At 40.3% G+C, this 14,441-nt stretch overlaps 1 protein-coding gene across 1 annotated transcript in view; it reads right to left on the bottom strand.

The window, feature by feature from the left end:
- The window catches only part of dram1 (DNA-damage regulated autophagy modulator 1), a 60,270-nt gene that overhangs the window by 37,280 nt on the left and 8,549 nt on the right, over nucleotides 1-14,441 (bottom strand). The window lies entirely within an intron of this gene.

Genomic DNA, 14,441 nt, shown 5'->3' with positions numbered 1-14,441 from the left:
TGGCATGGTTCATCAGTGACATGTTCTGAGCGCACCTATAAATCTTTAGGACGGCGCCACCTAGTGGTCAGGATATGTAAATAAATTGTTTAAAATCTTTATATCATTTGATTAAATTGCCACTATGACATAAGACTTCACTCTATTGATTCCTTGGCTCATGCTGAGTCCGACTGTACCAAATATGTCTGAGTCAAACCTACTTCCTGTCGGCCATTTTGAATTATATTGAACACCTACTTTTTCGAACTCCTCCTAGAGCGCTCGTTTGATTGGCTTGATTTTTGGTAGGGATCATCTAGAGACACTCCAGACAAAAAGTTATCAAAAGCTTTTCGGTAGACCTATCCGTTGTCGTATAACGCATCAAAGAATGCGAGGGCGAGCACGCCAAAATGTGTTTGAGCCTGTATCTTCGCAAAACTTTTGCGTATTAATATGAGACTTGGTATATGTCATAACAGTGATGACCTGAGGGTGCATGCACCATTTCGTCACACTGCCCCCTACTGGTCACGAGATATAAAAAATGTCTATTTTTGCTTATAACTACTGCAAACTTGAATGTAAAATTATGAGACCGGTCTTGTTAGATTTCGTGAGGCATACTGGTCAAACGATACCAAATGGTTTTCGGTCGGCCATTTTGTGTGTCGGCCATTTTGAATTTTTTCTTTAAGTTCAAGTATTTCAGAAACGCAATTGCGTATTGTTATGAAACTTGGTATGATTCAACAGCAACATGTTCTGGGAGGACTTGTAAACTTTTCGGCGCCCCCTAGTGGTCAAGAGATTTGAAGCTATATCTCTGCATCTCTTTATCGTATTTACACCAAATTTGGTGGGTGTCATCACAATCAAGACCTGAGTCACAATTTATTGTTTGGTCAGTGCCCCCTAGTGGTCAAGTCATTTAAGGCTATATCTCCGTATCGCTTTATTGTAGTTACACTAAATTTGGTATGTGTCATCACAGTCATGACCTGAGGCACCATCTATTGTTTCGGCAAAGCGCCACCTAGTGGTCTCAAGATACAAGAAAATTACTATTTTTTTCATAAAACTAATGCAAACTTAGATCTTAGATCATGACAGTCATCACGTATGATTCATTTTTTGCCATGTTTGGCTTGACCCCGGTATCGCTGCTTGCAGCTATATTTATTATTATTATTGTTATTCTTGTTCCTCGTTCTTCCACCCAAAAGTCAATGGCAGCCCATAGAACCGTACATAGGAAAGTTATGAAATTTGGCACACATGTAGAGGACAGTCATAGAAGTTACTATAGCAACATTGGTGTGTCTGACTCAAACCCTCTAGCGCCACCATCAGTCCAAAAATCCACTTATGTTCATGCTCATAACTTCTGACCCGTGAGTCCTAGAAACTAAATTCTTGTTTCCTCTGAATCCTTGGCTCATGATGATTCAGTTGCACATGTTGATGTCATTTGTGTCATGCAAATCTTTCCGCCATTTTGAATTTTCCGTAAAACCTACTTTTTCGAACTCCTCCTAGACCGTCCGTCCGATTTGCATGTCCTTTGGTATGTAGCATCTAGAGACACCCCAGACAAAAAGTTATCAAAAGCTTTTTGATAGACCAATGCGTTCTCGTATACAGTGACAACATACAAGGCGGCGAGCACGCCAAAACGGACGTGAGGCCGTATCTTCGCAAAACTTTATTGTATCGACACGAAACTTGGTATATGTCATTACAGTCATGACCTGAGGGTGCCTGCAACGTTTCGTCACAGCGCCACCTAGTGGTCACGAAATTAGAAAAATGCCTATTTTTGCTTATAACTACTTCAAACTTGAGTCTAAAATCATGAAGGTGGTCTTGTTAGATTCCTTGAGGCATGCCGAGTCAAACGATACCAAACGGTTTTCGGTCGGCCATTTTGGGTGTCGGCCATTTTGAATTTTCTTATTAAGTTCAGTATTTTACAAACAGAATGGCGTATCGCTACGAAATTTGGCATGGTTCATCAGTGACATGTTCTGAGCGCACCTATAAATCTTTAGGACAGCGCCACCTAGTGGTCAGGATATGTAAATAAATTGTTTAAAATCTTTATATCATTTGATTAAATTGCCACACTGACATAAGACTTCACTCTATTGATTCCTTGGCTCATGCTGAGTCCGACCGTACCAAATATGTCTGAGTCAAACCTACTTCCTGTCGGCCATTTTGAATTATATTGAACACCTACTTTTTCGAACTCCTCCTAGAGCGCTCGTGTGATTGGCTTGATTTTTGGTATGCATCATCTACAGACACTCTAGACAAAAAGTTATCAAAAGCTTTTCGGTAGACCTATCCGTTGTCGTATCACGCATCAAAGAATGAGAGGGCGAGCACGCCAAAATGTGTTTGAGCCTGTATCTTCGCAAAACTTTCGCGTATTGATATGAGACTTGGTATATGTCATAACAGTGATGACCTGAGGGTGCATGCACCATTTCGTCACACTGCCCCCTACTGGTCACGAGATATAAAAAATGTCTATTTCTGTTTATAACTACTGCAAACTTGAAAGTAAAATTATGAGACTGGTCTTGTTAGATTTCTTGAGGCATGCCGAGTCAAACGATACCAAATGGTTTTTGGTCGGCCATTTTGTGTGTCGGCCATTTTGAATTTTTTCTTTAAGTTCAAGTATTTCAGAAACGCAATTGCGTATTGTTATGAAACTTGGTATGGTTCATCAGCAACATCTTCTGGGAGGACTTGTAAACTTTTCGGCGCCCCCTAGTGGTCAAGAGATTTGAAGCTATATCTCTGCATCTCTTTATCGTATTTACACCAAATTTGGTGGGTGTCATCACAATCAAGACCTGAGTCACAATTTATTGTTTGGTCAGTGCCCCCTAGTGGTCAAGTCATTTAAGGCTATATTTCCGTATCGCTTTATCGTATTTACACTAAATTTGGTATGTGTCATCACAGTCATGACCTGAGGCACCATCTATTGTTTCGGCACAGCGCCACCTAGTGGTCTCAAGATACAAAGAAATTGCTATTTTTTCATAAAACTAATGCAAAATTAGATCTTAAATCATGACAGTCATCACGTATGAATCATTTTTTGCCATTTTTGGCTTGACCCCGGTATCGCTGCTTGCAGCTATATTTATTATTGTTATTCTTGTTCCTCGTTCTTCCACCCAAAAGTCAATGGCAGCCCATAGAACCGTACATAGGAAAGTTATGAAATTTGGCACACATGTAGAGGACAGTCATAGAAGTTACTATAGCAACATTGGTGTGTCTGACTCAAACCCTCTAGCGCCACCAACAGTCCAAAAATCCACTTATGTTCATGCTCACAACTTGTGACCCGTGAGTCCTAGAAAATAAATTCTTGTTTCCTCTGAATCCTTGGCTCATGATGATTCAGTTGCACATGTTGATGTCATTTGTGTCATGCACATCTTTCCGCCATTTTGAATTTTCCGTAAAACCTACTTTTTCGAACTCCTCCTAGACCGTCCGTCCGATTTGCATGTCCTTTGGTATGTAGCATCTAGAGACACCCCAGACAAAAAGTTATCAAAAGCTTTTTGATAGACCAATGCGTTCTCGTATAAATTGACAACATATATGGCGGCGAGCACGCCAAAACGGACGTGTGGCCGTATCTTCGCAAAACTTTATTGCATCGACACGAAACTTGGTATATGTCATTACAGTCATGACCTGAGGGTGCCTGCAACGTTTCGTCACAGCGCCACCTAGTGGTCACGAGATTCGAAAAATGCTTATTTTCGCTTATAACTACTTCAAACTTGAGTCTAAAATCATGAAGGTGGTCTTGTAAGATTCCTTGAGGCATGCCGAGTCAAACGATACCAAACGGTTTTCGGTCGGCCATTTTGGGTGTCGGCCATTTTGAATTTTCTCATTAAGTTCAGTATTTCACAAACAGAATGGCGTATCGCTACGAAATTTGGCATGGTTCATCAGTGACATGTTCTGAGCTCACCTATAAATCTTTAGGACAGCGCCACCTAGTGGTCAGGATATGTAAATAAATTGTTTAAAATCTTTATATCATTTGATTAAATTGCCACTATGACATAAGACTTCACTCTATTGATTCCTTGGCTCATGCTGAGTCCAACTGTACCAAATATATCTGAGTCAAACCTACTTCCTGTCGGCCATTTTGAATTATATTGAACACCTACTTTTTCGAACTCCTCCTGGAGCGCTCGTCTGATTGGCTTGATTTTTGGTATGCATCTTCTAGTGACACTCTAGACAAAAAGTTATCAAAAGCTTTTCGGTAGACCTATCCGTTGTCGTATAACGCATCAAAGAATGCGAGGGCGAGCACGCCAAAATGTGTTTGAGCCTGTATCTTCGCAAAACTTTTGCGTATTAATATGAGACTTGGTATATGTCATAACAGTGATGACCTGAGGGTGCATGCACCATTTCGTCACACTGCCCCCTACTGGTCATGAGATATTAAACATTTCTAATTTTGCTTATAACTACTGCAAACTTGAATGTAAAATTATGAGACTGGTCTTGTTAGATTTCGTGAGGCATGCCAAGTCAAACGATACCAAATGGTTTTTGGTCGGCCATTTTGTGTGTCGGCCATTTTGAATTTTTTCTTTAAGTTCAAGTATTTCAGAAACGCAATTGCGTATTGTTATGAAACTTGGTATGGTTCATCAGCAACATGTTCCGGGAGGACTTGTAAACTTTTCGGCGCCCCCTAGTGGTCAAGAGATTTGAAGCTATATCTCTGCATCTCTTTATCGTATTTACACCAAATTTGGTGGGTGTCATCACAATCAAGACCTGAGTCACAATTTATTGTTTGGTCAGTGCCCCCTAGTGGTCAAGCCATCTAAGGCTATATCTCTGTATCGCTTTATTGTATTTACACTAAATTTGGTATGTGTCATCACAGTCATTCCCTGAGGCACCATCTATTGTTTTGGCACAGCGCCCCCTAGTGGTCTCAATATATGAAAAAATTGCTATTTTTTCATAAAACTAATGCAAACTTAGATCTTAAATCATGACAGTCATCACGTATGAATCATTTTTTGCCATGTTTGGCTTGACCCCGGTATCGCTGCTTGCAGCTATATTTAGGGGTCAAGCCCCGAAGGGGCGTAGAACCCTATTGTTATTGTTAGTTTTCTTATTATTATTCTTGTTCCTCGTTCTTCCACCCAAAAGTCAATGGCAGCCCATAGAACCGTACGTAGGAAAGTTATGAAATTTGGCACACATGTAGAGGACAGTCTCAGAAGTTACTATAGCAACATTGGTGTGTCTGACTCAAACCCTCTAGCGCCACCAACAGTCCAAATATCCACTTATGTTCATGCTCATAACTTCTGACCCGTGAGTCCTAGAAACTAAATTCTTGTTTCCCCTGAATCCTTGGCTCATGATGATTCAATTGCACACATTGATGTCATTTGTGTCATGCAAATCTTTCCGCCATTTTGAATTTTCCGTAAAACCTACTTTTTCGAACTCCTCCTAGAGCGTTTGTCCGATTTGCATGTCCTTTGGTATGTAGCATCTAGAGACACCCCAGACAAAAAGTTATCAAAAGCTTTTTGATAGACCAATGCGTTCTCGTATAAATTGACAACATATATGGCGGCGAGCACGCCAAAACGGACGTGAGGCCGTATCTTCGCAAAACTGTATTGTATCGACACGAAACTTGGTATATGTCATAACAGTCATGACCTGAGGGTGCCTGCAATGTTTCGTCACAGCGCCACCTAGTGGTCACGAGATTCGAAAAATGCCTATTTTCGCTTATAACTACTTCAAACTTGAGTCTAAAATCATGAAGGTGGTCTTGTTAGATTCCTTGAGGTATGCAGAGTCAAACGATATCAAACGGTTTTCGGTCGGCCATTTTGGGTGTCGGCCATTTTGAATTTTCTCATTAAGTTCAGTATTTCACAAACAGAATGGCGTATTGCTACGAAATTTGGCATGGTTCATCAGTGACATGTTCTGAGCGCACCTATAAATCTTTAGGACAGCGCCACCTAGTGGTCAGGATATGTAAATAAATTGTTTAAAATCTTTATATCATTTGATTAAATTGCCACTATGACATAAGACTTCACTCTTTTGATTCCTTGGCTCATGCTGAGTCAGACTGTACCAAATATGTCTGAGTCAAACCTACTTCCTGTCGGCCATTTTGAATTATATTGAACACCTACTTTTTCGAACTCCTCCTAGAGTGCTCGTGTGATTGGCTTGATTTTTGGTATGCATCATCTAGAGACACTCCAGACAAAAAGTTATCAAAAGCTTTTTGGTAGACCTATCCGTTGTCGTATAACGCATCAAAGAATGCGAGGGCGAGCACGCCAAAATGTGTTTGAGCCTGTATCTTCGCAAAACTTTTGCGTATTGATTTGAGACTTGGTATATGTCATAACAGTGATGACGTAAGGGTGCATGCACCGTTTCGTCACAGTGCCCCCTAGTGGTCACGAGATATGAAAATCGTCAATTTTTGCTTATAACTTCTGCAAGCATGTGTGTAAAATTATGAGAGTGCTTTTGTTAGATTTCCTGAAGCATGTCAAGTCAAACGATACAAAATGGTTTTTGGTCGGCCATTTTGGGTGTCGGCCATTTTGATTTTTTCTCTAAGTTCAAGTATTTCAGAAACGCAATTGCGTATTGTTATGAAACTTGGTATGGTTCATCAGCAACATGTTCTGAAAGCACTTGTAAACTTTTTGGTGCCCCCTAGTGGTCAAAAAGATTTGAGGCTATATCTCTGAATCTCTTCATCGTATTTACACCAAATTTGGTGGGTGTTATTACAGTATTGTTCCGAGTCACCATCTATTGTTTTAGCCAGTGCCCCCTAGTGGTCAAGACATTTGAGGCTATATCTCTGTATTCCTTTATTGTATTTACACCAAATTTGGTGGGTGTCATCAGTTCATGGCAGTCATCACGTATGATTCATTTTTTGCCATGTTTGGCTTGACCCCGGTATCGCTGCTTGCAGCTATATTTAGGGGTCAAGCCCCGAAGGGGCGTAGAACCCTATTGTTATTGTTAGTTTTCTTATTATGTTAGGGGTCAAGCCACGAAGTGGCGTAGACACCTATTGTATCTGTTAGTTTTCTTATTATTATTCTTCTTCCTTCTTCCTCCATTGAAGTCAATGGCAGCCCATAGAACCGTACGTAGGAAAGTTATGAAATTTGGCACACATGTAGAGGACAGTCTCAGAAGTTACTATAGCAACATTGGTGTGTCTGACTCAAACCCTCTAGCGCCACCAACAGTCCAAAAATCCACTTATGTTCATGCTCATAACTTCTGACCCGTGAGTCCTAGAAACTAAATTGTTGTTTCCTCTGAATCCTTGGCTCATGATGATTCAATTGCACACTTTGATGTCATTTGTGTCATGCACATCTTTCCGCCATTTTGAATTTTCCGTAAAACCTACTTTTTCGAACTCCTCCTAGACCGTTTGTCTGATTTGCATGTCCTTTGGTATGTAGCATCTAGAGACACCCCAGACAAAAAGTTATCAAAAGCTTTTTGATAGACCAATGCGTTCTCATATAAATTGACAACATATATGGCGGCGAGCACGCCAAAACGGACGTGAGGCTGTATCTTCGCAAAACTTTATTGTATTGACACGAAACTTGGTATATGTCATTACAGTCATGACCTGAGGGTGCCTGCAACGTTTCGTCACAGCGCCACCTAGTGGTCACGAGATTCGAAAAATGCCTATTTTCGCTTATAACTACTTCAAACTTGAGTCTAAAATCATGAAGGTGGTCTTGTTAGATTCCTTGAGGCATGCCGAGTCAAACGATACCCAAACGGTTTTCGGTCGGCCATTTTGGGTGTCGGCCATTTTGAATTTTCTCATTAAGTTCAGTATTTCACAAAGAGAATGGCGTATCGCTACGAAATTTGGCATGGTTCATCAGTGACATGTTCTGAGCGCACCTATAAATCTTTAGGACGGCGCCACCTAGTGGTCAGGATATGTAAATAAATTGTTTAAAATCTTTATATCATTTGATTAAATTGCCACTATGACATAAGACTTCACTCTATTGATTCCTTGGCTCATGCTGAGTCCACCTGTACCAAATATGTCTGAGTCAAACCTACTTCCTGTCGGCCATTTTGAATTATATTGAACACCTACTTTTTCGAACTCCTCCTAGAGCGCTCGTGTGATTGGCTTGATTTTTGGTATGCATCATCTAGAGACACTCTAGACAAAAAGTTATCAAAAGATTTTCGGTAGACCTATCCGTTGTCGTATAACGCATCAAAGAATGCGAGGGCGAGCACGCCAAAATGTGTTTGAGCCTGTATCTTCGCAAAACTTTTGCGTATTAATATGAGACTTGGTATATGTCATAACAGTGATGACCTGAGGGTGCATGCACCATTTCGTCACACTGCCCCCTACTGGTCACGAGATATAAAAAATGTCTATTTTTGCTTATAACTACTGCAAACTTGAATGTAAAATTATGAGACTGGTCTTGTTAGATTTCTTGAGGCATACCGAGTCAAACGATACCAAATGGTTTTTGGTCGGCCATTTTGTGTGTCGGCCATTTTGAATTTTTTCTTTAAGTTCAAGTATTTCAGAAACGCAATTGCGTATTGTTATGAAACTTGGTATGGTTCATCAGCAACATGTTCTGGGAGGACTTGTAAACTTTTGGCGCCCCCTAGTGGTCAAGAGATTTGAAGCTATATCTCTGCATCTCTTTATCGTATTTACACCAAATTTGGTGGGTGTCATCACAATCAAGACCTGAGTCACAATTTATTGTTTGGTCAGTGCCCCCTAGTGGTCAAGTCATTTAAGGCTATATCTCTGTATCGGTTTATCGTATTTACACTAAATTTGGTATGTGTCATCACAGTCATGACCTGAGGCACCATCTATTGTTTCGGCACAGCGCCACCTAGTGGTCTCAAGATACAAAAAAATTGATATTTTTTCATAAAACTAATGCAAACTTAGATCTTAAATCATGACAGTCATCACGTATGAATCATTTTTTGCCATGTTTGGCTTGACCCCGGTATCGCTGCTTGCAGCTATATTTATTATTATTATTGTTATTCTTGTTCCTCGTTCTTCCACCCAAAAGTCAATGGCAGCCCATAGAACCGTACATAGGAAAGTTATGAAATTTGGCACACATGTAGAGGACAGTCTCAGAAGTTACTATAGCAACATTGGTGTGTCTGACTCAAACCCTCTAGCGCCACCAACAGTCCAAATATGCACTTATGTTCATGCTCACAACTTCTGACCCGTGAGTCCTAGAAACTAAATTCTTGTTTCCTCTGAATCCTTGGCTCATGATGATTCAAATGCACACATTGATGTCATTTGTGTCATGCACATCTTTCCGCCATTTTGAATTTTTCGTAAAACCTACTTTTTCGAACTCCTCCTAGACCGTTTGTCTGATTTGCATGTCCTTTGGTATGTAGCATCTAGAGACACCCATGACAAAAAGTTATCAAAAGCTTTTTGATAGACCAATGCGTTCTCATATAAATTGACAACATATATGGCGGCGAGCACGCCAAAACGGACGTGAGGCCTTATCTTCGCAAAACTTTATTGTATCGACACGAAACTTGGTATATGTCATAACAGTCATGACCTGAGGGTGCCTGCAACGTTTCGTCACAGCGCCACCTAGTGGTCACGAGATTCGAAAAATGCCTATTTTCGCTTATAACTACTTCAAACTTCAGTCTAAAATCATGAAGGTGGTCTTGTTAGATTCCTTGAGGCATGCCGAGTCAAACGATACCAAACGGTTTTCGGTCGGCCATTTTGGGTGTCGGCCATTTTGAATTTTCTCATTAAGTTCAGTATTTCACAAACAGAATGGCGTATCGCTACGAAATTTGGCATGGTTCATCAGTGACATGTTCTGAGCGCACCTATAAATCTTTAGGACGGCGCCACCTAGTGGTCAGGATATGTAAATAAATTGTTTAAAATCTTTATATCATTTGATTAAATTGCCACTATGACATAAGACTTCACTCTATTGATTCCTTGGCTCATGCTGAGTCCGACTGTACCAAATATGTCTGAGTCAAACCTACTTCCTGTCGGCCATTTTGAATTATATTGAACACCTACTTTTTCGAACTCCTCCTAGAGCGCTCGTGTGATTGGCTAGATTTTTGGTATGCATCATCTAGAGACACTCTAGACAAAAAGTTATCAAAAGCTTTTCGGTAGACCTATTTGTTGTCTTATAACGCATCAAAGAATGCGAGGGCGAGCACGCCAAAATGTGTTTGAGCCTGTATCTTCGCAAAACTTTTGCGTATTAATATGAGACTTGGTATATGTCATAACAGTGATGACCTGAGGGTGCATGCACCATTTCGTCACACTGCCCCCTACTGGTCACGAGATATAAAAAATGTCTACTTTTGCTTATAACTACTGCAAACTTGAATGTAAAATTATGAGACTGGTCTTGTTAGATTTCTTGAGGCATGCCGAGTCAAACGATACCAAATGGTTTTTGGTCGGCCATTTTGTGTGTCGGCCATTTTGAATTTTTTCTTTAAGTTCAAGTATTTCAGAAACGCAATTGCGTATTGTTATGAAACTTGGTATGGTTCATCAGCAACATGTTCTGGGAGGACTTGTAAACTTTTCGGTGCCCCCTAGTGGTCAAGAGCTATATCTCTGCATCCCTTTATTGTATTTACACCAAATTTGGTGGGTGTCATCACAATCAAGACCTGAGTCACAATTTATTTTTTGGTCAGTGCCCCCTAGTGGTCAAGTCATTTAAGGCTATATCTCTGCATCTCTTTATTGTATTTACACCAAATTTGGTGGGTGTCATCACAATCAAGACCTGAGTCACAATTTATTTTTTGGTCAGTGCCCCCTAGTGGTCAAGTCATTTAAGGCTATATCTCCGTATCGCTTTATTGTATTTACACTAAATTTGGTATGTGTCATCACAGTCATGACCTGAGGCACCATCTATTGTTTCGGCACAGTGCCACCTAGTGGTCTCAAGATACGAAAAAATTGTTTTTTTTTCATAAAACTAATGCAAACTTAGATCTTAAATCATGACAGTCATCACGTATGAATCATTTTTTGCCATGTTTGGCTTGACCCCGGTATCGCTGCTTGCAGCTATATTTAGGGGTCAAGCCACGAAGTGGCGTAGACACCTATTGTTTCTGTTAGTTTTCTTATTATTATTCATCCTAGTTCTTCCGCCATTGAAGTCAATGGCAGCCCATAGAACCGTACGTAGGAAAGTTATGAAATTTGGCACACATGTAGAGGACAGTCTCAGAAGTTACTATAGCAACATTGGTGTGTCTGACTCAAACCCTCTAGCGCCACCAACAGTCCAAAAATCCACTTATGTTCATGCTCATAACTTCTGACCCGTGAGTCCTAGAAACTAAATTCTTGTTTCCTCTGAATCCTTGGTTCATGATGATTCAAATGCACACATTGATGTCATTTGTGTCATGCACATCTTTCCGCCATTTTGAATTTTCCGTAAAACCTACTTTTTCGAACTCCTCCTAGAGCGTTTGTCCGATTTGCATGTCCTTTGGTATCTAGCATCTAGAGACACCCATGACAAAAAGTTATCAAAAGCTTTTTGATAGACCAATGCGTTCTCGTATACCGTGACAACATATACGGCGGCGAGCACGCCAAAACGGACGTGAGGCCGTATCTTCGCAACACTTTAGTGTATCAACACGAAACTTGGTATATGTCATTACAGTCTTGAACTGAGGGTGCCTGCAACGTTTCGTCACAGCGCCACCTAGTGGTCACGAGATTCGAAAAATGCTTATTTTCGCTTATAACTACTTCAAACTTGAGTATAAAATCATGAAGGTGGTCTTGTTAGATTCCTTGAGGCATGTCGAGGCAAACGATACCAAACGGTTTTCGGTCGGCCATTTTGGGTATCGGCCATTTTGAATTTTCTCATTAAGTTCAGTATTTCACAAACAGAATGGCGTATCGCTACGAAATTTGGCATGGTTCATCAGTGACATGTTCTGAGCGCACCTATAAATCTTTAGGACGGCGCCACCTAGTGGTCAGGATATGTAAAGAAATTGTTGAAAATCTTTATATCATTTGATTAAATTGCCACACTGACATAAGACTTCACTCTAATGATTTCTTGGCTGGTGCCGAGTCCGACTGTACCAAATATGTCTGAGTCAAACCTACTTCCTGTCGGCCATTTTGAATTATATTGAACACTTACTTTTTCGAACTCCTCCTAGAGCGCTTGTTTGACTGGCCTGATTTTTGGTACGCATCATCTAGAGACACTCCAGACAAAAAGTTATCAAAAGCTTTACGGTAGACCTATCCGTTGTCGTATAACGCATCAAAGAATGCGAGGGCGAGCACGCCAAAATGTGTTTGAGCCTGTATCTTCGCAAAACTTTTGCGTATTAATATGAGACTTGGTATATGTCATAACAGTGATGACCTGAGGGTGCAAGCACCATTTCGTCACACTGCCCCCTACTGGTCACGAGATATAAAAATGTCTATTTTTGCTTATAACTACTGCAAACTTGAATGTAAAATTATGAGACTGGTCTTGTTAGATTTCGTGAGGCATGCCGAGTCAAACGATACCAAATGGTTTTTGGTCGGCCATTTTGTGTGTCGGCCATTTTAATTTTTTTTCTTTAAGTTCAAGTATTTCAGAAACGCAATTGCGTATTGTTATGAAACTTGGTATGGTTCATCAGCAACATGTTCTGGGAGGACTTGTAAACTTTTCGGCGCCCCCTAGTGGTCAAGAGATTTGAAGCTATATCTCTGCATCTCTTTATCGTATTTACACCAAATTTGGTGGGTGTCATCACAATCAAGACCTGAGTCACAATTTATTGTTTGGTCAGTGCCCCCTAGTGGTCAAGTCATTTAAGGCTATATCTCCTTATCGCTTTATCATATTTACACTAAATTTGGTATGTGTCATCACAGTCATGACCTGAGGCACCATCTATTGTTTCGGCACAGCGCCACCTAGTGGTCTCAAGATACGAAAAATTGCTATTTTTTCATAAAACTAATGCAAACTTAGATCTTAAATCATGACAGTCATCATGTATGAATCATTTTTTGCCATGTTTGGCTTGACCCCGGTATCGCTGCTTGCAGCTATATTTATTATTAGTTATTCTTCTTCCGCCATTGCGGTCTATGGCAGCCCATAGAACCGTACGTAGGAAAGTTATGAAATTTGGCACACTGATAAAGGACAGTCCAATGTGTCCCCACAGCAAATTTGGAGTCTCTATCTCTAACCCGCTAGCGCCACCAACAGTCCAAAGTTGCACTTATGTTTTTGCTTATAACTTCTGATCCGTAAGTCCTAGAAACAAAATTCTTGCTTTCGCTTATTCATTGGCTCAAGACGATTTGATTGGACCCTATGGCGTCATTTTCCGTCATGAAAATTTTCCGCCATTTTGAATTATTCGTAAACTCTACTTTTTCGAACTCGTCCTAGGGCTTTTGTCCGATTGCCACAAAAATTGGTATGTATCATCTAGAGACACTCATGGCAAAAAGTTATCAAAAGAATTTCGATACATCAATCCGTTCTTGTATACCGCCTTAACGAATTTTACGTAGAGCGCAAAAAAACAGATTTTAGGCTGTATTTTCGTGAAACTTAGGCCTATTGACATGACACTTGGTACTTGTGATGCCAGTCAGGAACTAAGGGTGCATGCAGAGTTTCGTCACAGCGCCACCTAGTGGTCAGACATATGCTTTACATGCCTATAACTTTGGCTCCGATTGACGTATTTTCACGGGACTTGTTTCTTTGGAGTTCTGAATAGTTGCCGAGTCCAACGATACCAAACATGCCAGAATTCGCCTTACGGTTAACCCTGCGCAGCAAAATAGCGCTTAAAAAACACGCGTGAATATCTCCGCGAGCGTTTTTCCGATCGACTCGAAAATACCATAGGAAGAAACTAACCTTACCTTCTGAACAAAAAGTTCTATTGGCGTTATATTAAAATTTTCATCAGAAATGGCCGAAAATTGCAAAAAACGAAAAATTACCTTCAAATTTTGTGTTTTTTAGACATAAATGGTTGTAACTTCGTAACGAAAACATATTTTTTCACCAGATTTGATACGCTGATGCATGAGCCCATTCTGAGGCTACACAAAAAAAATTGTGTGCTTGCACCACTAGATGGCCTTATAATTGAACAAAACCTTTGATAACAAGCCAGCCTTATGGTCATACAACTGTTTCTTAACTAAACTAAAGTGTATTGTCATAAAACTAGCTAGATGTAACACAATCATGACCTGATGTTGCATGCACAATTTTTTC

Source organism: Misgurnus anguillicaudatus, chromosome 1 (assembly GCF_027580225.2).
Source record: "Misgurnus anguillicaudatus chromosome 1, ASM2758022v2, whole genome shotgun sequence".
NCBI lineage: Eukaryota > Metazoa > Chordata > Actinopteri > Cypriniformes > Cobitidae > Misgurnus > Misgurnus anguillicaudatus.
The sequence above is the reverse complement of the archived record's forward strand: the minus strand, read 5'-3'. Positions and strand labels throughout refer to the sequence as shown.